The 27,235-nt window shown below is 50.4% G+C and overlaps 1 protein-coding gene across 1 annotated transcript in view; it reads right to left on the bottom strand.

Moving 5' to 3' along the window:
* The window catches only part of LOC138730834 (protein CEPU-1), a 395,605-nt gene that overhangs the window by 275,625 nt on the left and 92,745 nt on the right, over positions 1-27,235 (bottom strand). The window lies entirely within an intron of this gene.

Here is a 27,235-nt window from a genome sequence, read left to right as displayed (position 1 = left end):
GAGTGACACGCAGGGATTGGATTTTATTTCCCAGCTCTATAGGATGGAAAAGAAAAGGGGCAGAGAGGAGGAGAGAAGATTTGTGGGTTTGGGGAGAGGAGAGGGCTGAGGAGAAGACAAGGTTGAAAATTTCCTCCTGGCAGCCCTTTTCAGGAAGACTTATTAGAATTTATTTTCAATTATACACAAGAATAAGCCGTCTGCAGTATAGTTAACTTTCAATTTCAACCAATTTTCGACGCATTCAATCATAGATGCCTCAGTGATTAAGAATCTATGTTGCAAAACAATTCCCACTTTGCAACAATGCAATCAAACAGATCTACAACTCATAACCCATTATCCAAGAGTTTCTCAGCTCATTGGTGAAGTGAAATAGGATTTACCAAGCATCCCCTTTTTACCAGGCGAGCCCCCAAGCTCATTTGCAAACAGATCTGCGACTCAAAACAACCCACGCAGGGAATTTGTTGTGATTTGTGTTGCTTTTCCTTCCTCTCTCTCTTCATAGACGCAGAAGGATGCAGCGGGTTTGCTGTTTGCAGCTTTGGGGGCTCGGAGCTGCCTCCTCACAACAAAAATGCATCAGAGGGTGGGAGGGGGACTTTCCAGCACCCAGAGGGGTGGAGGAATGGAGAGGGCTTTGGGAAAGCTGCTTCACGTGCAGCTGACTGCTTTCCCCTCACTCATTTGCATCTTAGCAAGAGCAATAAGACTCCGATCAACGATGCGAATAGGTCACGACAGCCACCAATGCACTGATCCCCGTCCCTACCCTGGTCTGGGTGATGCACCCTGCCTTCCCCTGTCCTGCTGCAGTCCCTGAGGAGAAGAAGAACCCACCCAGGCTCTGCAGAGCTGGAGGAGGATGGTGGCTGAAGGACGCCTCCAGCCTCTGCAGCCCCTAGAAGCACTGGATAAACTGAGTTTCTGTATGGCGAGCACGCTAGAGGAGCAGCGACTTCAAAAACAAGATGCTTCCCTCTCCTGAGACCATTTTAAGTAGATAAATATGAATCGGAGCAGCACAGAACCCCTTACAACCCTCACGGAGCACAGCAGCCAATTATTCCTGCTCCTGGAGATGCTAACGTGCCCATCTGCCATTCCGTGCACGGAGCACGACTGTCCAGCCCTGCTCACACAGCTTCTGCAAAAGGCCACCAGGTCCCTCCGGGAAGGGACAGGTCACAATTTCACGGTGAAGATGTTAGGATGGAAGGGCTCGGGCTGATAGGAGAGGAGAAGGAGGACTTAAAAGCTCGCTGAGCCTGGAGGATAGGCAATAAAGCAGCTAGAAGCCTGCTGAAGGAAATGGCTTTCCTGAGCAAAGTGTTATTTTGTCAAGATCGAACTTCTCCCTGGGAACGAGTTGATTTTGAATAAAAACTATAAGGTTAAAAAAAAAAAAAATAAAGCACCGGGGACCAGGTGTTTGAACGACACGCTTTAGAACAGCAAAGTGGAAGCGCCACAAACCAGCTGCACAGACCTCAGATTGGCTCCCTAGGCTGCAAAAATTATACCCTATAGAAAAGTGCATTGAAAACCCCCAAATCCCTCATTTTGCCCTGAGTGGGGGGACAGTAGGGTCCACGGAAGCACATAGATGTCCCCACAGAGGGGCAATGCTGGCTCCCCAACCCACGGGACCACACGCACGCCCCCTGCACCAGCTCCTCTTTCTCTTTGATGCCGACAAATAACAATTTCAAACTGGGGAAGGCACCTGGGAGAGCCGAGGCACTTGTGCTACAAGATAATTAGAGATTATTATAATCGAAATTTCATTGCCACATCAAACTGTGTCTTTTAGCATTAATTAATCTCCTCTCCCAGCCTCTGAGCACTCTCGGCTCGCGCGCTGTAGGACAGCAGCTTGTCAAACACACCAAAGACTTGCATCTCATTACCTTATCAGAGGGGGTTTGTGGGGAGCAGCAAACACTCCCTGGCACAGCCAGGGACACGAGGACGCCTGTAAACTCGCTCCCTGGTTTGCAAACTTGTCAAACAAGGCACACGAGGGATTTTCCTCCCCCTCCTCCCTATCTCTCATCCCCCTTCTTGATAAAGTTAGACCCAGAAAAGACACTGCTTCGTCCCACTCTACAATATGAAGCATTGGAACCAGGGCAGTGGTGGAGTCGCCATCCCTGGAGGGTTCAAAAAACCACTTCAGGATGTGCTTTAGTAGGCACGGTGGGATTGGACTGGACGAGCTTAGAGGTCTTTTCCAACCTTTATAATTCCATGACCTTCAATAAATCATAAATTAAAACTGCTGACATCCTTGCAGGGAGTGAAGTGCTCATGCTTTACTTTCCCATGTGATTTAAGCTCCAACGAGCTGATGCCACTACGCTGCTACCTCAGCTAAGTTGTAAAAATTCACCTTTAGCATCCCAGTACCAGCCTGACACGAGATAGTTTCCTCCTTTGGGAGCCTGGGGGATGGTGTGAGGCTACATCCAGTTTTCTACATGAGGTTCACAGCATCTGCTGGATGAGACCAGGCAAGACTGGCTTTGAAGCTATGAGATAGGAAGATGGACCCAGCTTGAGACACCTTAAGGACACCTATTTCAAAAGGTCTCAGCACCTCTAGAAAACAAAATAACCCACCTGCAAGGGGAGAAACCTCAGCTTTAGGCAGCATGGTAGCCTGGTGCCACGAGCCAGGCACACGCTGCATCACTTCTAACGGTGGCTGAAGAAATTGGGGGCTCTAGGCAGCCCCTGAGCATCCGGCTGGGGGTGTCAGCAAGGTCTGTGTATATATTGGTGCTACGCATGAGATGCTCTATGTTCTAGCCATTGATTCTTCACTGCTTTCATACCTCATCTGAAAATAAATATCCCTCTCTCTTGTTTCCACCTCTCCACTCCCTCTTTCCCCGTTATTGGCTTTGTGACAGAAGGCTTTAATTTATTCTCCCTGCCATATCTTTGTGCCGCTGTTTTCTTGCAATTTACACCATATATTACGCACCGTCTTGTGTCATTTAACTCTAGAAAGAGCTCTGAGATACAGTTTGCTTGAAGGACGCTAGAGCCATTAATCCTGATCCCACAGCCCCGTGGAACACCCGTGGCACTGCCACTGTGCCCACAGACATAATCCTCCTCGGCTCCTGCTTTTACAGCCACCCCTGCACCGATATCACAGAAACAGAATGTCCTGAGATGGAAGGGACCCACAAGGATCATCAAGTCCAACTCCTGTTCCTGCCCAGGACACCTCAACACTCACACCATGAGGCTGAGGGTGTTGGCCAAAGGCTTCTGGAATATTATCCAGCTTGATGCTGTGATTGCTTCCCTGGGAGCTGTTCCAGTGCTCCACCACCCTCTGGTTGAAGAACCATCTCCTAAGGTCCAACCTAACCCTCCCCTGGCATCTTCTTGCCATGCCCTCACATCAGAGAAGAGCTCAGAGCCTGCTCCTCCTCCTCCCCATGTGAGGAAGCTGCAGAGCACAACGAGGTCTCCCCTCAGTCTCTTCTTCTCCAGGCTGAACAGACCAAGGGACTTCAGCTGATCCTCACACAGATTCCCCTCTAAACCTTCCACCGACCACATATCCTCCTCTAGACCCCCTCCAGTAGCTTGATATCCACTGCCTGGCCCCATTTTATCACCAAATGAGGCAAATCAAGCCCCTCCTGACCACGGTTTCCTCCCGTCCCACCAGCTCGTGGGTGCAAATGGTACCAGTTCCAGGAGAGCACGGAGGGTAACTGGGTCACAGGCAGCACAAACCAGTCCAGGCAGCACAACTACCAGTCTCTTTCGTCTCAGAAAATGGGACAACGAGAAGATGAGAAACACATTAACTATGGCAGATCCTCTCCTCTGAGCCTCCAAGTGCCACGCTGCCTGGAAATTGCTCACCAGAGGGAGAGCTTTGATGAAAAATAGAAAAGAGAGGGGGGAAAAAAAGACGAAAAAATTTAATGAAATGAAAAAATGTCGCTTATTTTATTTATTTATCGGAATATTTCCATGTGGAGAGAGAAGGACAGGCATGATTATTCATTGTATGCTACATGGCAGGCTCCGCAGGGAAAGGCTGCCGTCACGCTCGCATCCCTGCGCCGCCTGACACGTCGTTAGGGTCTATATAATTGCGCTCACGATTGAGAGATGAGAGAGAGTCCCTGCCTCAAAGAGCTGGGAGTTCAACACAAACCCCTCCCCATCCAACAGGGCCGGGCACTAAGCGGCTTCAGTCGCAGGGAACGAGACACTCAACTGAACAGCTACCCAGGCTGGAAAAGGCAAACAGGACCCCCCGCACCAAACCCGCACCCCACCTCGCGCTCAAGCCTATTTCACAGCAAGGAAGTGCTATCTTGATTTAAAACCCCGTCTATTTTCAGCATCGCTGACACAACAGCAATCTGTAGCCCTCCTGTGGCATTTTCCATCTGCATATCTTGTCAGGAAGGATATTTTCTTCTTATTATTTTACTGATGGGGAAACTGAGGCACGTGGGCTGCAAACTGGCTTTCTCTTAACCATGCGATGCCCGAGCAGCAGTGCTTTGGCTCCTCTCCTAGTCTCCTCTCCCGGGCTGCTCTGGAGATGCTGCATTTCAATAGCTCCTCATTTCTGTATGCATAGTAATTTTAACAGCCTTCCCAGTGTAGCGGTGATGAAGCAGCAAGGTTTGTGGGGAGAGGTGATATCTTTCATTAGAGCAGCTGAGGCAGCTGGAAAAAAAAGCAGGTTTCAAGCTGAAAAGCACGATCTGATTGAGCCCTGATGAAGGAATGCTGCATTTGTCCACCTCTGACTGCCTAATAAAAGGTCGCTTCCCTCCTAACTAACTTTTTTCTAACAGGGGAGCAGCGAACAGCAGCCAGCACCTCCTGCATCCAGCACAGCACAGACAGCACTTGCAAAACCCCTGGGATTTGCAAATATTTCTATGATTTCCCAGTGGCCCCAGAGAAACCTCACTAGCAAGAAACTATTACAAGCTCACACGTAACGGGTGACCTGAAATTACTGCTTGGATTCAAGCCAAATGCTCAGGAGACCCTCTTTTTTTTTTTGGAGGAGGAGGAGGAGGTGGGAGAAGTTTTCCAATCCCCTCTAGGAGAAAAGCAGTTGTCTGAAGCTGACAGGCTGGGCGAGTTGGGATTGTTCAGCCTGGAGAAGAGAAGGCTCTGAGGAGACCTTAGAGCAGCTTCTGGTACTGAAACGGGTTCCAGAAAAGCTGGGGAGGGGCTCTGGATCAGGGAGTGCAGGATGAGGGGAACAGTTTTAGGCTGAAAGAGAGGAGATTGAGATGAGATCTTGGGAAGAAATGTTTTCCTGTGAGGGTGGGGAGGCCCTGGCCCAGGCTGCCCAGAGCAGTGGTGGCTGTCCCATCCCTGGAGGGGTTCAAGGCCAGGTTGGATGGGGCTTGGAGCCCCTGATCCAGCAGAAGGTGTCCTGCCCACGGCAGGGGTGGGACTGGATGGGCTTTGAGATCCCTTCCAACCCAACCCATTCCATGACTCTCTGAAGCAACAGGAGCTTTCTTTCTATTACTGACACCGAAATAACAGCCCAGGTGCAGATGCTCTCCCCTACAAGCAGTTCAGCATCTTCCAGAATGAGAATGAAGAAGGGAAGAAACCTGAAGAGTGTTGTTTTTTTCATTTGTGGTTTGTTTAAAAAAAAAAAACCAAAAAAACCTACCACCCAACCTATAATTTAAAGGCCAAAGCACTAACGAGTGCACAAGGGCAAGAGGCGACAAATGCCTGGGTGAAAAATACCAAATTACCATTTTAATGGATGAGTGTTGACTCCCTGGCTCTCCCCGGGGAAGCCTGTTTGATTTCGTTAGCTTGTTAGCACAAGGATTTGACACAAGCGATTAGTGCCGAGTTCATTAAGGGAGGGGGGAACGTGTGCTTTTTCTTTTCTTCTGGATTCAGCACAGGGAAAGGGGCAGGGGGGGTAAAGCAGGGAGCAAACCTGTTCCATCAGTGGGAAGGCTGCAGCAGAGGACACAGAGGACAGAAGCAGCTCAGCACACCCGTGTACAACCCGACCCATGGGCATCAGCCCCTGATTCTATGATTCCATGAATCCCAGCAGCATCAGGAAGCTCCCATTTCGATGTTCAGGCTTGAGTCTCTGCTCCCAGCATCCCCACACTCCAAGCATGGAATTAACCTCCTTCATCCCCTCCATCATAGAATCATAGAACCACCAGGTTGGAAGAGACCCACCGGATCATCGAGTCCAACCATTCCATCGAGTCCAACCATTCCATCATCACCAAACAAGTGACCAGCTTTGATATTAAGCCTGAACAGAATCAACCACCGTGTTTGCCAGCACGATCCCAGCTCTGCAGCAGAGAGGAACCGAAGCAGAGACCTGGGAAGTGCTGACCTTGCCCACAGGCAACTGGAGCATCACTGGCAGTGAGGGCATTTCAGAGCCTTTAGAGAGAAAGGAGGAGCACACAAGGATGTAAAACCCCTTTCCAAGGGGACTATTGGCTGCCTGGAGGAGCCAGGGCTGAGCCAGAAGCTTCCTGCAGCCCAGCTGCCTGCTTTCCCCCAGCCCTTAGTTCAGATAAAGCTTCTGCTCAGCAAGATCAGTTTGTTTGGGGTTTATTTTTGTTGAGGAAGCACAAACAGAGGTGGAAGGTTAAGTCCACTTCGCTGCTCTTTGCAGGCTCTCCGGCCGATTTGGCAGATGAGTTCCTGCACAGCAGGCAGCTTCGAGAAATGAAGGCAGCTGGTGCTGGTGTGTCCCTGTCCTCTCCGCGGAGTGAAATACAAGCCTCGTGATCTGCACGAAGCAGCTTCCCTTTACTCGTTCTCATCTACACCCCGACAGCCCCCCTGCCCAGCCCAGTGCTCACCACCAAAGCTCCTACAACTCAACCAAGAGATGCAGGTAACCAAGAGATGATGGGGAACTGTTTTAAGCTGTAAGACTAGAGATTGAGATGAGATCTTAGGAAAAAATCTTTTCCTGTGAGGGTGGAGAGGTCCTGGAACAGGTTGCCCAGAGCAGGGGTGGCTGCCCCATCCCTGGAGGGGTTCAAGGCCAGGTTGGATGGGGCTTGGAGCCCCTGATCCAGTGGGAGGTGTCCCTGCCCATGGAACTGGATGGGCTTTGAGGTCCCTTCCACCCCAAACCATCCATGATTCTAAGCAGACCCATTTGCCAGCCAGCACGGCTCTGCCACAGGAGGGTGTCAAGGCAGAGAGGGCACAGAAGTTATCGCAACTAAAAAGGGTTTGGGTTGTTTATTTTTCTTTTAAAAATAAAGCTCTGTCTCTCTTTTCCTTTTCCTTTTTCCTCCTTAATCTTCTCTCCTCTGGCCTTTCTGCTAAGCTCAGCTCCCCAAGCAGGGGGCTGCATTTTCATATCCCGTCACCTGGGGCTAAGAGCTGTAAAGACGCTTCTCAGTCACAGCTGTACCTTGTCACATCAGCTCAAGTCATCGGGCCATTACTAAACTATTACCAGCTTCTCGTGGATTTTTTTTCCCCCTGCTTCCCCCAGATGCCGATACATCTTGCTGGGTTCTCGGAAGGGGCCTGAAGATGTCACCGGCTACAGCAGTTCTCGGCTGCTCCTCAGACCACTCTCCCAGATGGAGAGCCTCGTATTTCAGACAGGCAATTAGCTTTTGTGCTGCAGTTTGCATTTTGCAGCAGGCAGTGGACAAGCTCACAGACCTGGGATGTGCCGCGAGTGCCAGCAGCCTGCTCAGCTCCCAGCTCGCAATGCAATCTCATCCATGAAAGCTCCTTTCTGCTCCTCCTCCTCCTTCCTACAGCCCCAGAGGTGGTAGGGAGATGGGTAGGTTTGATGATAAAGACATCCCTCCCCTCACCCAAGCACAAAAAAGGTACAGGTGGCACCATCAGAGCCAAACATGGTGGGGATGCAACCCAGAAGCCCAGCACAAAGCAAGCCCTGCTGGGAGAATAAACACCAGTGACAGATCCAGGGACACCAGGAGCCGGGTCGGGTAGGATAAAGATGCACGAAGTCATTCCAGCCTCAGCACAAAACCCATGAGCAAAGCTCGTGCACAAACTCCCCTCAACACCCAGCTCACCAGGAGCTCAGTCTGGGGCAAACTGGTACCCCAGACAAGCACCGAGTGGTAGATCGAGGCCGGTGCAGTGATTTGCACGCAGGAAAACCCCTGATGACAAATTGCATCAGCACCGCGACGCCAATTAACTGCTCCGAGAGGTTAAGACAATGCAAGCCCCGTCCCTGCCAGACAGAAGATGCCAAGGGAACGTGTACTGAAAGGTTTGGCCTCCTTAGCATCTCTCCGAAGTAATTCCACTTGTAACACATAAAGCTTCCCCAGCCGACTGCGCCGTGCTTGCCAGCTCCTGGATGAGACAGACATTTGTATGAGATATACAAAGCCATTTAGCTGTTCAAAAGCTATCAGCACTTACATGCAAGGTTGAAGCAGGACAGATTCTGCTGTATTCGGGGCATCAAAGGGGATTATCTGGGAAACGATAACAGATTTTAATTTAGATTGTCCGAGATGGGTACCGGGGCTGGGGAGGGAGAGGCAGAGCAAGAGGCTGACTCCGCTCCAGACTGTGAGACAGGGGAAGAAAAGAGAAATAAATAAAAGAACGGAGAGAGAGCTGAGCGCAAAAGTTGTGTCCAGCAATTTGCAATTTGCCATGCTGACCACGAAGCCTCACACAGACGGCAGCCACGCTGGTGAAGCAGCCCTCTGCCTGGACGCCTGCCCACGCGCCTCCCCCACTGGTTCCCCTCATCCTTCACAATTCCAGGATGAACATGAAGCTGCAGCCCTTGCCATCAAGTATTTCCATTTTTCATAGAATGATGAAATGGTTTGGGTTGGAAGGGACCTCAAAGCCCATCCAGTCCCACCCCTGCCATGGGCAGGGACACCTCCCACTGGATCAGGGGCTCCAAGCCCCATCCAACCTGGCCTTGAACCCCTCCAGGGATGGGGCAGCCACCCCTGCTCTGGGCAACCTGTTCCAGGGCCTCCCCACCCTCACAGCAAAACATTTCTTCCTAAGATCTCATCTCAGTCTCCTCTCTTTCAGCTTCAAGCTGTTGCCCTTCATCCTGTCCCAGAACAAGAGCCCCTCCCCAGCTTTCCTGCAGCCCCTTTCAGCACTAGAAGCTGCTCTAAGTTCTCCACAGAGCCTTTTCTTCTCCAGGTTTAAAAACCCCAACGCTCTCAGCCTGTCCTCATTTCTCCTGGGCAGAGCCTCTTTTGTTGCTCAGAGATGTATTTTCTAGGCAGGAGAGGAAAAAGCTGCCCGTCTGGCTGCGACTGCTGGGTATCAGGCAGTGTATCAACGGCTTCTGGGTACATTAAGTTCTCCTTTGCAGCGAGATCTCTATATTCCTGTCTTCCCATCCTGATTTTCCATGCAGATTTAAAGAGCTCTACACAATGAATGCCGCTGCTGCGACACAGGCAGGAGCGCTCGCTTTTGCCGACTTCCAGGTATCTAATTTGAGAGGCAGGGTCTGAGGGTTTCCACGCGAGGGAAGGATGGATGGAGGCATCTCCAGAGATGATCAACGTCGGCGCTTTGTGAGCTGCTTCTCTGAGTTGCTGGAGGCCCTACTAAATTTTGGGCATTTCCTCAAAATCAAAACATTTCATTAAAAGCCACAGAAAAAGAGGTCCTGGCTTTTAAATTGTTTCAATTGAAGATATGTAGCAAATCCTTCCAGACTGACGAATAGTTTAAGTCAATCCCAACCCTTCTTTCCTTTTTCGAAGCCGCTATTTGCCTCCCATCCTCTCCTGCCACATGGCTTCTTTGCAGGTTTTGCCTTTCTATTTCCGACACTCCCAGATGGGATCTATGAATAAAACTAAAGAGGAGCTGGAGATAGGCTCCAAGTCATTAACACGGCAAATATAGACTCTGCTCATGATCTAAGGCGTGGAGGAGGGTGGAGGAAAGCTTCCACCTCTCTTCTCAGGGACTGGTCCAGGCTGATGTGAAATGATGCATCCCTGTCGACATTACCAGAGCAGAGGGTCCGGTTCTTCCCTTTTAATCCTCAGATAAATTCAGTGTACACAGGCAGTATAGAAAGTGTTCTGCTGGGGGTTGGGGGCTTCTGGCTAAGCGTGGCACAACTTTCCTGCCTAAAGTTCCTATCTCGTAGGGCTGGTCTTGGAGAAAAAGAGTAGATATCCCAATCTGGATGACCCATATCTTTCATCTATGGAAAAGTGGGGTTTTTGGCAAGAAAGCTTCACACCACGATCTCCCACCCAGATTGGTACAACTGGGCTGCCTAGATGGGTTAGGAGAGGCACTGAGACTGAAAAAGGCATCCAGCATCCTCAAAACCCCTGAAACCTCCAGTGTCCCAAGCCAACGCTCAGGACAGGTCTGCAAGCATGACCTCAACGTGGATTTTATATGAGCCTCCTGATCCAGTGGGAGGTGTCCCTGCTGGAACAGGATGGGCTTTAAGTTCCCTTCCAACCCAAACCATTCTACAATTCTATAAGTCTCTGTTCCAAAACCTATCGCAAAGCACCCAGACGCAAGAGGGACGAGCCCAGCGTGACAACCCGAATGCCACCAGCCCAGCAGCTCCACCTGCATAACTCACAGAAGTCCCACCTGCCTCCAAGGCTGACCTGATGTCCTGTGAGATAACAAGAACCTCTCAAAAGCACCCAAAAGCTTGGTAGGAAGCCACCCTCCCCTGGTGCGGGTCACAGAACGTGTCCCCCATCTCCCTGCCCACAGCAAACCCTCCGTCCAGCCTCGGTTCCCCTTCCTGGCAATTAAAGCAATAAATAAAGGTGAAGGAATCTCATTTCATTTCTAATGCAAAAGGCATGAAAACGGAGAACAAATGGCACCGCTGAGAGGCAAGGGGCCATAATTAAACCCTCCCCCTTTGTATTTTTTTACTGTTTTTCTGAAGGCCTGTCTGAACCGCCTGTAAAACCTCCCTCAAAAGCAGGAGAAAGACCCCCCCTTCCCCTCCCACCGCCCACCATTAAATGGAATGAAATGGATTTTTCAAATGTCATGCTAGTATCCACTTAATAATACATTTTCCTATAGACAGGACAATAATATATATTTTAATCACTTTTCTACAGGCAAATAAATGGTATAGAAGCCTGGCCTTCACTGGCGCTTGGAAATTATGAATTTTTCAATAACCTTTTCTATTATTCATCCTGTGTTATTCCGTAACATTTCTATGTGAGGAATGTGCTTGCCAGACACTTTATGAATCTCTTCTTTTATTTATTAAACAGCAAGGTGTCTCCCTGAAACCCCTCCTCCCTCCTCTGGAAGCATGTCGGCGGAGCCTGAGCGAGGCTTAAGACATAGATAATTACACCTTGGCTCATTAATAATTTCCACGCCCTAAGAGTGGCCGCGTCAGCAGCTCCTGGGATGCAGCAGGCTCAGCCTCAGGTGGTTTTTCAGGGCAGATGCAGAGAACAAAGTCGAGAGTTTAGGGAGTGGGAAGAGGGTAATGGGGTGGGTTCAAGAGAGACGTCCTATAAAATCATCCTCCCCCAAGGCGCCGTAAATATAAGAAGGGATTCACCACCGCCGTAAGCCAGCACAGCCCCCCTGGTGGGGCTGAGCCAAATTTGAGCTAAAAGCTGGGTCCATGGTCTTATTAGATGACCTTTAAGGTTCCTTCCAACCCAAAGTATTTTATGATTCTATGTGGCTCTTTAGGACATGGCTTAGACAGTGTGTTGATGGTTGGACTTGATCTTAGAGATGTTTTCCAACCTTAGTGACTCTATGGATGGAGAACCTGCTGCAGGAAAAACCCCGCAAGGAAAACGAATCTCCTTTTTCACCTCCTTGGTAGCACTGATGCTGCCTCCTCCCTGTCTGCACAGCAGAGGGGAGAAGCACGTGCTGGGGCTTCGCAGAGTGGTTGCGATGCCGTGTACGGCACAGGAGGGGATCAGAAAGGGAAGCACCACTTCCCGACACCTAACACTGGCTTAATTATCTGATGCTATCTGTGACTTACGTCCCTTCACAATGCAGGGACCTCGGCAGCTGAAGGCAAAGAGATCCTTTGATGCAAACCAATTAGGAATACAGATGCGACGCTCAGGAGAGCTGAAGAGTTTATGTGTACGTTAAAAAAAAAAAGCAAAGGAGATGACAAGGAAGAAGACCTGGAATTAATCCAAGTGCTGTGCTCATGTAGACCCACAAGGTAAATGGTTAAAAATATTTCTAATTTAGAGGGAATGACCTCTTGGGGGAAGAAGGGGGGTGCTCTTTTCACAGCAACCGGGACCTTATTATTTTGCAAATGACATCTCCATTGCACAGCAGAGCCTCTCTCGCTAAAATACGTATGAATAAATGATACATGGAGGAGCTGCTTTATGCAGATTCTCAGCAGAGATAGGAAGGGAAAAAAAAAAGAAAAGAGAGAAAATTAACGCGCAGATTTCCCATGATGTTCCCACTCCTGTCCCCACGGTTCAGATAACAGCATCGTTTGGGGATTAAAAAATAAATAAATAAGTAAAATAAAGCTATAGGAAAACACCACCTGAAGCTCTGCACTTATAAAGAAGGAGAAGAAATAAAAAAATGGAATGATGGGTCTCAGAGCAGCTTTGGCAGCACAGTTTGGATCCACTCAGAGCAGCAAGACCATCCCCATGCACGGTCCTGGTTTAGCATCTGGGGATATTATCCCGTACCTGGAGAAATCAAGTCCACAGGGCGAGCCACCACGGGCTGGCCGACCTCTAATCTGAACCCCGATTCCTCCAGCCACCTTCAGTATATTTAATTAGATGATGTCTCCTGCCTCATCGCAAAGACACAGTGACGGACATCACCCTAGTCATGTCCGGGAGCCTATTTTTACCCTCAAATACTGATAACCCTCAGTCCTGCTGAGGTGGCCCCAGGCTGACACTTGGCAAAGTATTTCTCCGATAAACGCTGTAATCAGTACAGGAGCACAGCCCCACCGAACACAGCGAAAAACAGAACATAAAAACCAGCAACCACGAGAAAAGGCCAGCATCAGGGACAGGAATGGATTTTTCCGGGGTGGGAGATGCTTTTGCACAACTTTTTGTTGTCACAACACAGGGCTGGAACTGGAAAAATCGATTGCAAGGCAAGGAGGCGGCTCGATGCGTCAAGGCCAGTGTGCCAGCCTGGTTGGGGTGGAAGGGACCTCAAAGCCCATCCAGTTCCACCCCTGCCGTGGGCAGGGACACCTCCCACAGGATCAGGGGCTCCAAGCCCCATCCAGCCTGGCCTTGAACCCCTCCAGGGATGGGGCAGCCACCACTGCTCTGGGCAACCTGGGCCTCCCCAGCCTCACAGCAAACCATTTCTCCCTAAGATCTCATCTCAATCTCCCCTCTTGCAGCTGAAAACCATCCCTCCTCATCCTCTCCCTGCACTCCCTGGTCAAGAGCCCCTCCCCACCTTTCCTGGAACCCATTTCAGTTCTGGAAGCTGCTCTAAGTTCTCCCTGGAGCCTTCTCTTCTCCAGGCTGAACAACCCCAACTCTCTCAGCCTGGCCTCGCACGGGAGGTCCTCCAGCCCTCCCCATGGCCCCTCTTTCTGTACCAAGCAGATGAGGGGGAGGACCACAAAGAAACACCGAGTAGGCATCATCGCAGGGTCCGCAAAGGCTGCTGCTGAGGCAGAAACGTTACATATTTTATGCCAGGTGTGAAATGCAGGAACTGTGGGTGCCGGGTGGCATCGACTCCCCCATGCCCTCATTAGGCAGAATTCATATTTCATGCCCAGCGCTGGTTATTTTTAAACTTGCAAATCTAATATGAGCAGAAAGCTGAGAAGATGAGCGGCTGCAGCCAGGGAAGAGAGAAAGCAAGTTCCACAGCAAGAAGCAATTGCTTAGTGGTGAGGTGATTTCCAGGCAGGTGGAGGAAGGGGTGGCTCAGAGATGGGCCTCTCAGTACAAGAAAGATATTGAGGGACAGCAGCACATCCAGAGAAGGGGAACAAAGGTGGGAAAAGGTCCTGGAGCACAAGGGTTCTGGAAGCAGCTGGGGTTGTTTAGTCTGGAAAGAGAAGGCTGAGGGCAGACCTTATCATTCTCTACATCTACCTGAGAGGAGGTTGTAGTGAGGCAGGTGCTGGTCTCTTCTCCCAAGTAACAAGTGACAGGATGAGAGGGAATAGCCTCAAGTTGAACCAGGGGAAGTTCAGAGGCTGCCCAGGGCAGCGGTGGAGTCTTCATCCCTGGATGGGTTCAAAAAATGTGTAGATGTGGCACTTGGGGACATAGTTTAGCAGGCATGGTGGGGTTGGACTGGATGATCTCATGATTCTATGTAGGTACCAAAAAAATACATCTGAATTTTCCAATATGCTTGAGAAGTTGGCTGTCGAATTCCTCAGAAAGGAAGGAATTTGTCCAACCATTCAAGCTCAGCAATTTCGAAAAGGCAGACAGAACTACGCACCTGGAAAACAGCTTCCAAGTTATCTCTGAAGCTTTACCCTTATAGAACAGTAACCAACGGCTCCAAATTTTAATGGCACCTTAAGTCTTTTCAGCCTGGTTTCCTGAGGAAATGAGGCGTACACACTGGCAGTGCCTGCCTGGCTGTTTCCTTTCCCCACGTCTAGTGATTTCTAAATCTTATAATCCATTTGAATGAAATCTGTGTTCAAGGCCAGGTTGGATGGGGCTTGGAGCCCCTGATCCAGTGGGAGGTGTCCCTGCCCATGGCAGGGGTGGGACTGGATGGATTTGAGGTCCCTTCCAACCCAAACCATTCTGTGATCCTATGATTTATCTCCAAGATAAATCTGTTTGGGGAAAACAGAAAGCTGGTTAGATGGAAGATACTATTAATGCTCTTAAGAAGAAAAGGCAGGACCGCAAATTCAACTGTTCTTAGACATCAGAATATCTAGCATGAGTTTGCTCTCGAGACACAGACACACCAGGATCCAGGAATAATTATTTCTGCTGCTCACGGAAGTAGCTGCGTGTTTTTTCTATAGATGAAATCAACACCAGAATATTTGCCTGGATAAACTAATCGAAATTGCTTGTTGGATGAGTTCACTGGCTATAAAACCCTGCAGTTACAAGGTATAATTACAGCAGCTTTTATTTTCCTCAACAAAAAAAGTCTTCATTAAAGCAGAGTTAAGGTTGTAAACAGATCATTAATTTATAACAACATTATCAGATGGGTTACAGTTATTAAAAGAGCACACACCGAAGAGCCAGGAAACCGAGGACTGAAGGTTAAAACAGGTTGGAATTGGGAAAGCTGAGTTTCATAAATATCGCAGCCACAGCCTGAGCAGCAGCAGCAAGGGCACTCGGAGAGATCTGCATCCCAGATGGGCTGGTAGGAGGCACGGCGCAGTGGGGACACGCTCCGAGAACAGGCACGGCGTGACGGGCACGGCACTTCCACAAGAGATCCACCCCATCAAGTAACACCAGCAGCCCAGGAGGCTGGAACTCACCCTGGACGGCACCTTCTGAGCGCTTTTGGGGCCGCGACATCTCCCACGGAGGCACGGATGACACCCCAAGCCCCATGGGAAACCCTCGAGGTGACCGTGCATAGCCAAGGGCAGTGCCAGTGCCTGGACTACACCAGTGATCCACAGCAAAACTCCTCTCTTTCAGAGGGAATCTCATTTTAATTGTCTCTGGAGAGTGAACACCAACACCACCACTGAATCACAGCAGGTAAGGACCACGATGAGATTTCAGCCCATGATTAAGGACCTGGCACGTCCCTTTGATGTTCCAACTCAAGCAAAAGTTTCTCTTAGAGGGGCAGCAGGCAAGAGCTAACAAAAAATGAGGGTGAGCACACGCAGAGCAGGGGAAATCACAGGAATTCGGAGAAAACAAGGTCCTTCGGCTGGGTGCTTTCCCTCCAAACCTTGTGTTTGCATTCCTTATCCCTTATTTTTATGGTAACTACCAAGTATTGTCTATCTCCCCAAAATTCCTGGAGAGGCCAAGCAAGCTGGACCCAGCAGGGAAGAGGCAAGCATCCCAGATGGCCCCAACCCCAAGCAAATCTGGGATTCGGCGCAGGGCACAGGTACAACCGATTCCCTCCCAGCCGAGGCTCGAGGCCTCCCACTTGCCCTCAAACATCCTTCAGGTCTGATTTCAGTGCATCAAGTGGAAAGAGAGAGAGAGCGAGAAACACAACCCTGGAAAACCTTTTAGAGTCTGCACAGCTCTCTCTTGATGGTGCATTGTTAAAAGGGATGTTATTCCAAGGGGACACTGTGAATCTATACAGTCAATGCTCCCGCACTTTAGTGGCAAAACAACTCAATAGCCTCAATTGACTGCATGAAATTCTATCATTTTACCACGACAAAGAAAGGAGGCAGGAGGGAAAAAAAAAAAAACTATAAGAGACTACATAGCATTTGTCTTTCGTTAGCTCCCTGTGCGAGAGCATCTCAATCCCTGTCCTTAGCACAATATGAGATGACTCCTAAGCGGCTCGGAAAAAAAGCCAAACACCCAAAGCGTGTTCCCCACACTCCACAGCTCATAACTACCCCGAAAGGAACAGAGACAGCATGGAGAAACGGCATAATCCCCAGCCAGCTGCCTTGATTACCGCCTTCCCTCTGATGAAGATGATGCAGGATATGATTAAAGATGCTCTGAAAGACACAGAAGGAATAGATGAGAACTTTTTGCCTCCTTTCCCTGTCTAGGTCACTAGGTGTTCCTCCTCAGCAGCTGATTTCTTATTCCAAATCTGTCTGGACCCTGCTCTTCCTCATCAGTAGAAGAGCTCTGAGACCGACAGCGCCTCGATTGTTCCTCTCCTGCTGATTGGGCTTTGTGGCTCTTGGAGAGCTTCTGCTTGATGGCAGGAGCCTGTCTGCACCCTCCATTGTCTGGCATTTAAGGGGGCTTGAAGGGATCATGGAGGGTTCAGAGCATCGCAAAGAAGCGAAGAACCACAGCGTATTGCTTTCTTAAAGCAAAACCCACGCCTGGCTTCTTTTTACCTCTTTTTTTCCTGCTGTACATTCAGGAATTCAGCTGTTTTCTCCACGGCAGTCAGGAAGCATGCCAATACCCACTAGCTGTCCTCGACGCGTCCCCGCGCTGGAGGGAAAAGATGCTTTTCCTTCGAGCAGCACAATCCAGCAGACAGGTCACAGGGCTGTGAGAGCAGCCGGGCGCCTCCCCACGCACTGCAGCGTGACTTTGGGCAAGTTCTCCAGTTTCCCTTTCATTTTTTCTGTTCCTTTTGCCCTTCTCAGCCACCTGACACACGGGCTGGCTCCTTGTCCCCTGTCCAAACCCCAGCCGCCGCATCGCTCCGTGTGAGCGCTAATGAGCGATGCCATTGAAACCTGGACGTGCAGGGCTGAACATCTGTGATTCCACTAAAACCTCTGGATTCAGGGGGGTTGCAGGCATCGGAACGGCACAGGCAGGGGGGTGCCTCAATACTCCAGCATCCTCTGCCCTTGCAGCCCACCCCGACAGCCTCTCCCCAGCCCCGGAATCCAGCTCCATCCCATATGACATCAAGTCAGAGCGCTGGGACTGAGCAGCTTGAGATGCGTCTGTACCAGCGCAGCGATGCCAGGAGGGACTTGTGCAGCCTCCTCTGTTCAAGGCAGCACCTGCCGGGATTTCTCATCGCAGGCAATTGATATTCTACCGAGCATCTTTGGAAAATAATCTGCAAACAAGATGCTGCAGGCTATAAAATCACTCCCTCTCCTTTGCTTTAGATCACAGTTTAATAAAAGCATAACACAAGCTCGCTGAGGAAAACTGCCGCACTTTGCCCAACTGCATCATCCCTTTGTGTATTATTAATCGGTTTCAAATTGTACCACGGTTTCCTGGGGTGGGAAGGAGAAGGGGGTCTCCGGTTGCGGAGGAGACTGTCTTTTCCTTTCAGGATTCAGCAAGAAAAGTCTCACTTAACAGAGCAGTGAAGAAAAGAGTGGCACTTACACCTCTGGATCCCTGCGTCGCTCATAGTGAGGATCGATATGAAAAATCATTTGGAGCTTAGCTCTGCCAAAGGATACAAATGCAGGCAGGCTCTTCCAGCTTCGAGCTGGAAGAGAGGTTCCAGTCAAGAAAGGTGAAAATAGCATCGTTGCCTGGTAGGAAGATGGGGAAAATGAGGTGTGGAGCCAGGTAGCCGGATGCAGAGTGAACTGTGATGACCTAAGATCGCTCACCTGCGAATCCCTCCCATGGACACCATGGGTCCCCAGGACTCGGTGTCCTCTTCACGGGCAGCAGAGCTGAGATCCCAAGGATCCCTCAGCAGTCCAGCTTTCTTGGAGGCATGATCAGCATTGAAAGTCCATGTCTGAGAGCTGCATGCAGCCCTAAGTGGTACCGAGTTCAACAGAGGAGCAGCTGATGCCTCTCTCCCAAAGCTTTTCCCACTCCTCCCTTGCTTCATGCTGGGTCTCTGCTCAGTCTGCAAGCAGCTCAGCACACGGGTCTCCTCCCAGGGCCCTGAGGTTTGCACACTCCTGACTGCCATTAAAAACAGAATCCTAGAATGGTTTGGGTTGGAAGGGACCTCAAAGCCCATCCGACTCCAAAACCCTGCCAGGGGCAGGGACACCTCCCACTGGATCAGGGGCTCCAAGCCCCATCCAACCTGGCCTTGAACCCCTCCAGGGATGGGGCAGCCCCCAGGGTTGGGCAGGGGGGCACATCAAGGCAGAGAGCAGCCACCACCACACCAGGAGCAGCACGGTGACAAGGCCAGCAAGGCTGCTGCAGAGGCTTCTGATAATTCTTCCACTCCCACTGAAAAAGTACAATATATTGTCTATTTGGGAGCAGTTTAAGCTGGTTCATTTCACACAGTAAATTAACCCGATTTCTTTAATAGGGGATTTTTATTTGGTGTCAAGCCCAACTGTTACACCAAATATTGTGCCCTGGGACTCCAGCTATTAAACTTTCTCTGTGTGCTATGCGCATACCGAGCAGCAAGCTCCACCAGACACGCTGCTGGGGCAGCAGGCTTGGTGACACTTTGAAATAATGGCTCAATCATTTCTAAACGCCCTGGTTATTTACTGCTGCCACCTGACCCAGGAGATTTCTCGAAGCAAAACCGCTTTTTTAGATTTACCAAATGGAAAACACGGCATCGAGAGCATCCCTGAGTGCAGGACCTGCCCCAGCTCCCATGGGGATGCTGAGGGCAGCTCAGTGATACTCTCTGACCACACTATGCAAATTCACTCTAGGATGAGATAAAACACTTAAACCCCTGTAAGCATAATGGCCGGGAAGAATATCAAAGAATCACAGACTCAGTTAGGTTGGAAAAGATCCTAAAGATCATTGAGGCTAACCCTGAACCCATCACTGCCACCTCCACCACTAAGCCATATCCTTAAGCACCACATCCACACAGCTTTTAAACCCCTCCAGGGATGGGGACTCCACCAGCTCCCTGAGCAGCCTCTGCTGGTGCCTGACAGCCCTTCCAGTGAAAAAATTTTTCCTGAACCTCACCTGGTGCAACCTGAAGCCATTTCCTCTCGTCCTATTGCTTCATACTTGGGAGAACAACATCCACCTCCCTACAACCTTCTTTCAGTAAGGTGTAGAAAGAGATAAGTTGTCCCCTCAGCCTCCTCTTTTCCAGACTAAAGAGCCCTAGCACCCTCAGCTGCTCCTATAAACCGTGAGCTCCAGCCCCTTCCCCTTCTCTGGACGTGCTCCGGCCCCTCAATGTCTTTCTTGCACTGAGGAGCCCAAAACTGAACCCAGGACTCAAGGTATCAAGGGGTTTCGGTCTTGACTCTCACACAGCTGCTGCGGTTCAGACGGGAGCTCAGCTCCTTTGCTGGAAATTGGTACTTTGTGTGCCAGGGATGAAATGAGGTCCTTGCGAGGCTGCGGTCAGGCTGCTTCCAGTTGTGCAAATAACGGCACGGATCCAGCAGCCCGTTCGCCCCCTCAGCTCTCCGCGGTGGCTAATGGGGCCCCAAACTGCTTTAATGGGGCCAGAATCAGTGGCCAAGCTGGGAGGTCACCGGCCCTTGCTCTGTGAGCAGGGAAGCATCATCATTTGCAATTAAAAAAAAAAACCCAAACCCTGAGACTTGAAGCAGTTCCTAAGGGATGAAAAGCAGCTCTCGGTGAATAGGGGAGTGGTATTTCTTTTTCTTTTCCCAAGCTCAGAGCTGCACCACATGGCAGAGGAGGGCGTCATAGAACCACAGGATAGTTTAGGTTGGAAGGGACCTTAAAGATCATCCAGTCCCACCCCCCTGCCATGGGCAGGGACACCTCCCACTGGATCAGGAGCTCCAAGCTCAATCCAACCTTTCCTTGAACATCTCCAGGGATGGGGCAGCCACCACTGCTCTGGGTATCCTGGGCCAGGGCCTCACCACTCTCAGAGTGAAGAAATTCCTCCTTAAGCCTAGTTTAAATCTGCCCCTCTCCAGTTTATTCCCATTGCCCCTCATCCTATCACTACAAGCTTTTATAAACAGCCCCTCCCCAGCTTTCTCGTAGCCCCTTCAGGTACCGGAAGGTCCCCGATGACTCCTATCCCACACCACTCAGCATCCAGCCTCCCTGCTCCGCTCCACGCCTGGTTTAACAGCTGACAAATGCCCCCAGTTAATTTTTCTCCTCTACCTGGGGTGCTGTTGACATTTTGATATTTCCCTGCGCGATTATCCTGCACATAATGAATTTTCTCCCCAACCCGTCCTCCTTTGTTGTGCCTTTTGGCTTTGCCGGTGCGCGCTCTCTCTCGACTCTGCCGACTCTACGAGCGCGCCCGACACAAGATGAATCGCCCAGAGACTCCTGGTGCATCCTTCTTTACACTTCACATCTTCCCACCGCCGATGAGAAATAGGTTTTTTCCTCATCCATCATAAGTCAGTGTGACAAGGCTGTCGTTCTCCAGCACCGCATCGCTGTATCATGCGCCTCTCCGTCCCGCTTGGCTGAGCAACCCGCTTCGCCACGAGCATCTGGGACCTTTCCAAAGCGCTTTCGGTTGTAGCGGGGATTTGGGCACAGAGCAAAAGTTATTTCCGAACTCTTCCTTCCTCAAAAATCACCTGCTTCCTCGTAGGCTGTGCCCCAATAACATGCTGCGTGGCTCAGGTGGGGTTAACGCTAAGGAGAAGGGATGCTGCGAGGGGAAACTGAGGCACAGAGCACCTTCACGACCACCAGCAGCTCAAGCAGTGCAGAGCTGGGAATAAAGACCTGCAAGAACCTCCCTTCTGACCCGGCACAAAGCTAGCACTGCTGCAAAAACCATCTCCTAGCACAGCCAGAAAGCAGTCGTGACTGCACATGGAAACCTTGCCCTCTCCAGAAAAAAAAACAAGCTCAGACTCCCCAGACAGTGAAATACAACCCCAAACTGAACACTGACGCATGCATGGAAAATGCTCGTGCTTTAAATAAAAATGATTCCCCAAACACAAGCGATGGCATCAAAAATGAAACATAGAAAGATAAAACTGTCGATTCTCATCTCTTCAATAAACCCTGAGTTTTTCATTTCAATTTTCCTCCTGCAACATTAGTCCAAACAGAGCATTTCTGCCTCAGATACAATTGGTGTGGATACATCCCCACTTTTGACACAGGATATTTTTCCCAACAACCTCCACTTATCCCAAACTTTCTCTCAGCCCTGGGATAGGGGGAATTTGGGATGGGGGAATCACCTGGGATGAATTCAGCAAACACAAAGGCCATCAGAAACCTGGACTGAAACAGGGGTGGTTTGGGGGCAAAAGGGGTGAAGCCAGAGGCAGGTGAGGGTCAGATGGCTCTGTGCCGCCTCCTACAACCAGCTCTACATTAGAGCTCGTTTCCATGACAATTGCAGGTAATTTCAGTTCAAGCCATCAAAAGAAATGGGATGGGAAGCTGTCAGAGAGAGATGGAGAAGTGACAGCTTAGCAGTGAGCCATTGGGCTTGGATGCCCATGAGTAGGTTCCCCTCTGGGCTCCTCCGTGCACACCCAAAGAAATCACTGCATTTTTGTGCTTTTGCCTTAAAAACTGGCAATAAAGCAAGCGGTGATGGGGCTGTAGGAAGCCCCGTTCCACACTTGGTCCCTACAAAACCTGTTGTCCCCCTCAACGACCTCATTGGTCTCTACAACTGCCTGAAAGGAGGTTGTGGAGAGGAGGGAGCTGGGCTCTTCTCCCAAGGGAGAGGGGTCAGGACGAGAGGGAATGGCCTCCAGCTCCACCAGGGGAGGTTCGGGCTGAACATTAGGAGGAAATTTTTCACAGAAAGGGTCATTGGGCATTGGCAGAGGCTGCCCAGGGAGGGGGTTGAGTCCCCTTCCCTGGAGGGGTTTAAGGGACGGGTGGACGAGGTGCTGAGGGACATGGGTTAGTGATTGATGGGAATGGTTGGACTCGATGATCCGGTGGGTGTCTTCCAACCTGGTGATTCTATGATTCTATGAAGCCATGCACAGTTCGGAGACCCAGGAATCAGTGATGGTGACTCCACAGGTACTGCAGCAGAAGCCAGGAGGAGCTCCCAGCCAGGAGGCCTCTTGTCATTCCAAAGACAAGCGGCTCAGCTGGGAAAAGAAGATTTAACTGTGTTTGCTTCAAAACCCCAAAATGAGTTGCCTCCCATCTGTCAGGGGAGATCGATCTCCTAAATCAGCTCTACATCACCTGGAAACTCCCTTGGCACATTCAGACAAGAGAAGAAGGAGGCAGGGAATCATGCTTTTCTCGTAGGGTTCACGCCCTGCAAGGACACTGCCTGTAATTATCCAGCACTCTTCTCGGATATAACGATTTCAGCTCATTAGTTCACTTTCTAGCTTCTTTTATCTGCAGGTACAGATCTTTCCACCCCAAAATGAGACTCCCAGTTTCCTAAAAGCCTGTAGATGTCCTCATTCAACTGCCTAAATAGTGCTTGCTCAGCATTACAAGGAGGGTGAAATCCCTCTCCCATCACTGAAGTCACCAGCACCCCTGGGAGGCACTTGGCACCTATTAATGTCACTTCTGAGCACTGGTTATCATCATGAGACACAGAGAAGCTTCTGGCAATGGAGCTCTGAGCAGCAAGATGGAGAAAACGGGGACTATATAGCAGATGTCAAACATCATCCCAAATTGTGTGTGTTTGCAGATCTTCCAAAACCCAAAGATATCCAACTGCTGATACTTCAAAGTTACAAAGCTATATATACACATCTCTATTCTTAAACTCTTGGGCTCATTAGCCAAGTTCAAGCTGTGTTGCTGTACTAGAAAGGCTCTGATGATGCCATTTTTATTCCCTACTGGTACCTTATTCTTTATTTAACTTTTGCAAGTTAATTTTTTCAAAGACCCACTCCAAACTCGCTTTCTGTAAATCCATATTAATGGAAGCTAACTCCGTGAAAACCTGTGGAGGCTGCTTGCATTACTTTCATAGAACCATGGAATAGTTTGGGTTGGAAGGGACCTCAAAACCCATCCAGTTCCACCCCTGCCATGGGCAGGGACACCTCCCACTGGATCAGGGGCTCCAAGCCCCATCCAACTGCCTTAAGTCCACGCTTTTGAGTTGTTTTCACCTCGGTGGAAGAGGAGCTCTCTTCATGGCATCACCAAACTCCTTAAAAAATACTATGTAAGGGCATTGCACAGGCTGGACACTTTGAGACACCGGGAGCAGAATCAGAGTGTCTGAATTTTGTTGTGGCAATACCTGCTGAATGTAAACTGCAAAATAATTGAGGACTCGAGACGCTCATAGCTATTGGAAAATAGCAGGATGAAAGAATAACTCTTTTCTGCAAACAATAACCAAAACAAATCACTCCTGAGCATATGCTCCAGCAAATTAGAAGGAAAGGCTGAGAGTTACACAAAGAGGCCAACCAGGATAGCTGCAATGCAAGAGGCAGGAACTTCCAAAATGAATAGGTGATTCTCATAAGAGTGATATGGAACTGTTGGAACAGGTCCAGAGGAGGCCAGAAGATGATCTGAGGGCTGGAGCCCCTCTGCTATGAGGACAGGCTGAGAGAGCTGGGGTTGTTCAGCCTGGAGAAGAGAAGCATCCAAGGAGACCTTAGAGCAGCTTCCAGTGCTGAAAGGAGCTCCAGGAAAGCTGGGGAGGGACTTTATCCAAGGACATGGAGTGATGGGATGAGGGGGAACGGCTTTAAATTGGAGGAAGGAAAGATTTAGATTAGACATTAGGAAGAAATTCTTTGTGATGAAGGTGGGGAGGCCCTGGCCCAGGTTGCCCAGAGCAGGGGTGGCTGCCCCATCCCTGGAGGGGTTCAAGGCCAGGTTGGATGGGGCTTGGAGCCCCTGATCCATGGGAGGTGTCCCTGCCCATGGCAGGGGTGGAACTGGATGGGCTTTGAGGTTCCTTCCAACCCAAAACGCTTCACGATTCTATGATTCTCAGTCCTGTTGAGCCCAAAAGAGGAGAAGAGGGTAACAGATGGGAGTCAGGGGGCATTTGGGGCAGCAGCCACAAGCCATGATGAGCTCACGATGCACATCAAGCCCCTCTCCTCCTGCCTACCCACCTGCCACAAGTGGGTGGCAGGAGAGGTGATGGAGGCACTGGCACCTGGATTCGTATCATTTCTAGCCCGTCTGCACATTTTCACAACGCTTCTGGGACATACATAAAACATCACAAGCTCTGCCGCAACCCCAGCAGGAGATATTAGCTGCATTACCACCACAATCTGAATTTTGTCTCCCCCAGAAAAAACACAATTGCCAGCGCCGCAGGAGATCCCGAGGACCCAGATTTACATCTCTCCAACTGGGATGTTTATAGCAAGAGGCAAGATGTCCATCCCACCCTACGTTAATTCCCTCCCTGCCTCGGCAGGTGACAGACACACTTGAGATGGTGACAGCACAATGCCAGGTGCCCACCAACCCACATCAAACGCTTGAATCACAAGGGCATGAGGATCTAGGGATCTTAATCCTTCCATTTTTCAGATAAAACCCTCAGGTTTCAAAAAGAAACACCTCTAAGGACCTTGCAGCAGTCACAAATCCTGGATTTGAAGAGGACAGGCACCACTGACCCCTTTTGTACCAGCTCCTGCCCAACACCTCCAACCACGTCCCCACCTTGTCTCCCCCAACAAAGCCTCAAGAGAGCTGGCAGAGCCCCGATGCTGGAAGAGGAAAACCTGGGACTGACACAGGGAGAGAAATTCTCCAGGAAGAGAGTCATAGGAGCTGTCATGTGTCACTGAGCCGCAGCCACCAAGGCTAATTGAACCTTCAGGCCTCACTCCTCCCAATGATGGGAACGGTTGAGATTAATGAATGGAACATTTTTTTTTTCCCCGTTTTTTATGATTCTTTTTTTCCTAGTGGCATTTGAGCAGAGCAGCAGAGCTAGGATCAATGAAGGGGGAAATGTAGATAGTAACAGGCCTTTAAGAAGACACCTGGGACCTGAATGTCCTTTTCAACTACAGATCCCAGTCCTGCCTGAGGGGCATAATTTTTGGCACCCTTGACTCTTACAAAGCAGGGACGGGTGGACAAGGTGCTGAGGGACACGGTTTAGTATTTGATAGGAATGGTTGGACTCGATGATCCGATGGGTCTTTTCCAACCTGGTGATTCTATGAGTCTATGAAAGCAGCTCCGCTGGAGAGAGGCCACTGACTAGCCTTGTTCCAGGGGCTGTGTTTGTCTCAGTCCCTCCAGGAGGAAGGAAACAAGGATCTTGGTTTTATAGGGCAGCAAGGCGGATGGTTGGCAGCTCATCCTAGCACATAGAAGGTCTCTGAGTCATCCACCACTTCTGGGAACACGTTCAAGGTCTGCGACACCATATCAGCATCCACCAGTCAGTCTGATATAAATATAATGAGGTTTGCGGAGGAGCCAGTCACCACTGGGACAGCTCGGGGTTTTGAAGCAACCTTCATCTGCAGACCAGGCTTGTGAGGAAGAGTCCAGTCTGATGGGTCCAACCTGCGAGCAGCACCATCCCCAGCCAGAGCCAACACACAACAGCCAAACCAACTGAACAGCTACCAACGTAGAACAAGCTCCTTGGACTCGTCCTGAGAGGCTTCAGCATCTCAGAGCCGCCGCTACTGGGACGGGAAGACAGCACAGCCCCCCAAGATGAGCACCAACCTCACCTGCAGCTTGGGTGATGGGAGGGCAGAGGGAAGGGGGCAGCACAGCAGGGATTGCAAGGCACTCGCAAACATGGACTTCTGCATCACGCAGCCTGGTAGATGAATATCCAAGCAGGCTGGCACAGAGCTGCTGGGGGACACATTCGACCTGAAACACCGGTTATTATGCGAGTCAGGCAGCTTTCGTGACAATTAGGCATCTCTCGGAGCTGCGCAGGTGCTGCCTGCCTGCACCTGGGGCTGCACGCAAAGCCGCGCTCAGGGCTGCCACCACGGCAAGCGAGGGGCTGCTCTGGGGGAGCTGCTCCCCATGCTTCACTTTATCCAACTGCTCTCCTGCCGCACAGGGTGGGAGCAGGACTGCGAGTCATAGAACCATGGAATGGGTTGGGTTGGAAGGGACCTCAAAGCCTATTCAGTTCCACCTCCCTGCCACGGGCAGGGACACCTCCCACTGGATCAGGGGCTCCAAGCCCCATCCAACCTGGCCTTGAACCCCTCCAGGGATGGGGCAGCCACCCCTGCTCTGGGCAACCTGGGCCAGGGCCTCCCCACCCTCACAGGAGAATTTCTTCCTAAGATCTTATCTCAATTTCAGCTTTCAACCATCCCCCCTCATCCTATCACCCCACACCCTTGTAAAAAGTCCCTCCTCAGCTTGCCTGGAGCCCCTTTCAGGGCTGGAAGCTGCTCTAAGGTCTCCTCAGAGCCTTCTCTTCTCCAGGTCTGCATGACTTACTGCAACTCTTTTCCACGAACCTCAAACACGACACAAAAGAGAGCCAAGCCCCGCTAAGGAAGCCACCTAAGACAGGACAAGCTCTGGCCACACAGAGAGGATCTGAATTCAGCTCCTGGCCACTGAAGGCATCTCAAGTCCTGGCCAACGACCTCTCCCATCACATTAAGGCACTAATCAGCTTTGAGTGCTGACTTCACATGACTTCTGGAGGCAGGCAGGCTCCCTGGCAGGAACAGGGATGTGGACTCCTCCAGACCTCCCTCTCTCTTCATCAGAGTTACTGTTTTGGGTAATGATGAAGCAGGGGAATTGAT

The sequence above is a fragment of the Phaenicophaeus curvirostris genome, chromosome 25 (assembly GCF_032191515.1).
Source record: "Phaenicophaeus curvirostris isolate KB17595 chromosome 25, BPBGC_Pcur_1.0, whole genome shotgun sequence".
Lineage (NCBI taxonomy): Eukaryota > Metazoa > Chordata > Aves > Cuculiformes > Cuculidae > Phaenicophaeus > Phaenicophaeus curvirostris.
The sequence above is the reverse complement of the archived record's forward strand: the minus strand, read 5'-3'. Positions and strand labels throughout refer to the sequence as shown.